The 4273-nt window shown below is 41.7% G+C and overlaps 1 long non-coding RNA gene across 1 annotated transcript; it reads left to right on the plus strand.

Annotated features, from left to right (window-relative positions):
- The first annotated feature begins 382 nt into the window (after nucleotides 1-382).
- Nucleotides 383-2083, plus strand: LOC130727027 (uncharacterized). The gene is made up of 2 exons (XR_009015081.1): nucleotides 383-1236; nucleotides 1342-2083. It is a non-coding gene; the product is annotated as an uncharacterized LOC130727027 (long non-coding RNA).
- Nucleotides 2084-4273: the final 2190 nt, after the last annotated feature.

Below are 4273 nucleotides of genomic sequence, written 5' to 3' on the forward strand. Positions count from 1 at the left end.
GGAAATACCTTAAGGAATATTTTCCTTATAGCTATTTAATGGTGTGTTTATATTTTAGTATTTTTATATTATTTTCCTTACTCGAATCTAATTGCGATCCGTGAAAATTAATCGAGTATTAATTAATTACAATATTTTTATTTTATAGAGTTTTATTTAAATACAAGAATAAAATTATAATTATTTTTATGTGTGTCATTTCTTTTTAATCTTAAGAATTTCTATTGTCTAATTATCCCTTTCTTTTAATAGAGATGACCTGTTCTAACAGGTTACCTTCTTATAATTACCTATGTTAGCCTATCACCAAAGAATATTCTTTATTCTTTTCCCTCAACCACTCAATTAATTCATTCACATCTTCCCACACCATCCACTCTCTTCCCAATCACTCATTCAAAATTCAAATTTTCACAAACTTTTATCTCTCCTTCACGTGGTCCCCACTTCCCTAATAAGCATTGATTTTTCTCTCTTCCTCCACTCACTCTCTCAACCGTCCCCACTCTTTCTCCCTCTTTAGTCATTAAATTATTTTTTTCTTTCTCCCCACTTTTCCTTGCACGTGAGCCACCCCCATCAGATCAAATCATTTTTCCTTTCACCTCATGCATGTACCATACATGATGTATGGATACACCATTGGTCCCACATACTCACACAAAGGATGCACATGCCACTCATTAAAAATCTGAACCATATCCTCTCTCTCACTCACTCGACCTTTTCTCTCTGTCTCCCACAAAAGAAAAATATATTTTTCTTCTTCCTCATTCTATTTCTTCTGCAACTTCTCTTCTTCCTCATTCTATTTCTTCTGCAACTTCTCTTCTTCCTCCTCACCATTTTCTTCTTCCCAACATGTCTGGAACAACACCACCACCACGAGCCAAAACAGCGAGCACCACCACCTCTATGCCTCCTTCACGCAGCAACCACCACTGTCCATGTTCTGTTTTTCCTCTCCATGAGAGCCACCACCAAAACCCTAGCCGCCACCTTTTTCCTCCGATCTCCGGCGAACCATTAAGTTTTTGGAGAAACCAACACCACCACTGAACTCCTCTCATCAACCGCAACAAAACCCCTTCATCGATTCGATGATCGGCCACCGCGACACCGGCGACCGCCGCCGCCGCCGTCTTCTCCGGCGAGCTTTGTTCTGAGAACGGAGGTCAATTTCTTGAAACTCTCAACCTCCTTTTCCTGAATCCAAGGCCCAATCATCAGTAAGAGGTGATTCTCCTTATCAGTTTCAAATTTCCCTTTTCAAAACCCTAATTCTTTTCTCTGTATCATCTCCTAATCTCCATATTCCTTGTTCTCTGCCACCGTGCTCAGGGCTTGCTGGTCATCAGAGGAAGATAAGGCCATGACCAGAGGAAGATAAGGCCATGACATGAAGTATTAATTATGTATACCTTTCTATGTTAACAAAGATATAAGTTTTTGGTTTTAAAGTGATTTACTAATTCAAAAGCTTTTGAAGCGTTGTTTATTGTGTCTTGTTGTCATTATGACGACTTGTCTTGATTTCTGAAATTGATCCTAATGGGTTATAACCATTATGGGGATTAGGTTTAACATGCGTTCGCTTCGAGTCAATTGCCTGAAGTCGTAGCTTTAGACCTTCAGTTAGTAGGTTAACTCAAATGGTAATTACGTCATGTGTACTCATGTAGGGTACGAATAACGGGAGCGCTTGACGACGAAGCTAAAAGAATAAAAGGAAGCACAACCGACACGGGAAAGCAAAGATGTGTTGGGATTGAAATTGCAGCTAGTATGAGAATTGGCTAAAGTGAGGGCTACTCACTGAATCTCTAGTTAATGCTTAGGGTCGATGCTTTCGACATTGATTTACTGTTTATGCACTTGGTTGTGTTTGATTGGAAAAATGTTTTCTGAGGCTTCGGCTGACAATGTAGATGATTCATCTACTGAATGTTTTTGAGAGTGAATTACATGCTAAGTGCTAAGTGGGTAATTTAGGATGTGTGATGCATGCCTTATATGCTAAGTGCTACGTGGTTATTGCATAAAAGGTTGATATATGACATGTTGGTTGATTGGGCTGAGTTAATTATGCTTTTGCAAGGATATCTGTGTTTCTGAAAAGTGAGAATAGCGGGCAGGTCATGCCGATTTTATTTTGAGAGTTTTGAGAAAGTTTGATAGGACGAATGAGATTCGGGCCTTGTTATGGTGTTTCATGGATCGAGACATTCTCTGGTGTCATTTGGGATTAGGAGATCCCGAGAACTTATAAGATTTGCGATAAGATTAAAAGGATATTATTTTGTAAAGAAAACTCATAAGACATTAAACAACCTCTAAATCTTCAAATAATGATATTAAAATCGAAAGGAAGCTGAGGATGCAAATCTTAGTTTTGGAAAACGAGAAGTGTCGTCGGATCCAAGTGTTGAGAAAGTTGAGAAGTGTTGAGTATGTTGATACTCTTGTGCTGTTGGAGCAGCTGTGTTGTTGGGCTATCCTGGGGATAAGTCCGGGAAATTGATAGTTTCCGAGTATGTTGATACTCTTGCTCGTTGAGCAGTTTTGACCATCGGATTGAGATGAGTCGGATGATTAGGAGATCATCATGAGTTATGTGTTGTTGTGAAGAAGTGTCTTTTGTCGCAGAATCGACTGTTACCTTAGGGTAAGCTTTTAGAGACTTTAATTTAGCTAGAACACGTGGCGACGTGTCGAGTGAGATTCGGAGACGTTGTTTGACTAATCATCCTGCATTCATGCAACATTAATGAGGTACTAACACAGGACGTACTCTGGACCTCGTCGGTTTCCAAAATGGTCATAAGACCCGGAATGCCGTGTAAGAGCGTTTGTAGACGTCTCTTGTAGCAAACCGAAATGGCAGACCTTCGGGTTTACTGCTGATCTGACTACCATGGATGTTGGAGTAAGAGGCACGCGGGCAGAAATGGTCCCACCGTGGCTGGTGTTAGGGCTGATCCGTTTGATGTCCATCCCTTTCCGGAATGCATGTGGTTAACTGGGTTAACCGTCATTTGCATATCATGCAACATGCATACTAATTTAGTTGCTGAGTGTGTTTGTTACTTGTTAATCCTATTTGGAACATGTTAATTGTTATTTTTTCGTTATATTCATTGTGGAATGTACAACCCTAGGATGCTATCTCTAGTTATAAGCCTAAGTGGCTAATCTCTTATCTGTATCTATTGGTGGTATTATTTAATAATTCTTTGGAGTTGACCCTCGCGTCTTCTGTGTGTGTTTTGGAGGACAACGCCCATTGTCAGATGCCCATGGCGGACTGGTTCACGATGGTTCACCCTTCGGGGGGGACTAGGTTTGAGATGCTGGAACAGGAGCGCATCGCGGTAGCGAGAGGAGGACGGATGGTATACATAGACTTGGTCGTTCTGGATTCAGATTCGGACGGCGATCACGCTAGCATGTAGGATTGAGTGCTGGTGTGAGCTCCTCGAGATAGGATTAGTGTAGGAGTAGAGTCTTAGCTCTGACCGTCATTGTTACTTTTGGGGACAGGGTAGTTTCCCGCCGATAGCTTTTTGTGTGGTTTCTCTACGGGAATCACAGAGAGTTGGTTGGACTAGGGGGTCTTGTTTTAGGCCGTTTGGGCTAACTTATTCTCAATTTTGAAGGTCGTGTTGCGGACACTTAACCTTTTTCTTTTGGATTGTACATTTTGCCTACGGGCGTTACTTTTCTTACTTCCCGTCACTGGAGGTTTACTCGTGACGTGGTTAGCTATTTACAGCGGGGGCTGTGATTTATATTGTATATTAGTTCTGTTGTCTTCGCATTTGCGTTCTATTTATTTCGGTCTTGTTTATATTATCAACAAAAAAAAATATTCACATTTTTCCGCATTAAGTTTACTTTTGGTTACTAAAGTGACGCCACCGAAATCGGGGTGTTACATTAATAGTAGGATGGAGGTGCTTGACTTGAGCCTTGGCAATTAAGAAGCCGCGGATACGCTCATTAGCCTCCGCGTGAGCAGCCTCTCTCCTCATCTGCTCCTCCAAGGCGATGGCCTGGGCATTCTTCTCAGCCAAGAGTTTGCACTTCGATTCCAAATCCGACCGGGCCTCAGCAAGTATCTTACCCTTGTCTGCCAGTCCTTCGCGCAAATCAACAATCTCCTTGTCCTTAGCAGCAAGGGTTTCCTCCTGAGAAGCAATGATGGCCTCCTTGGCGCCAAGGTCCTTACGGAGTTCCTCAACCTAGGCTTCAAGCTTCCTCTCTTTCTCGTCCG

Source organism: Lotus japonicus, chromosome 6 (assembly GCF_012489685.1).
Source record: "Lotus japonicus ecotype B-129 chromosome 6, LjGifu_v1.2".
Classification (NCBI taxonomy): domain Eukaryota; kingdom Viridiplantae; phylum Streptophyta; class Magnoliopsida; order Fabales; family Fabaceae; genus Lotus; species Lotus japonicus.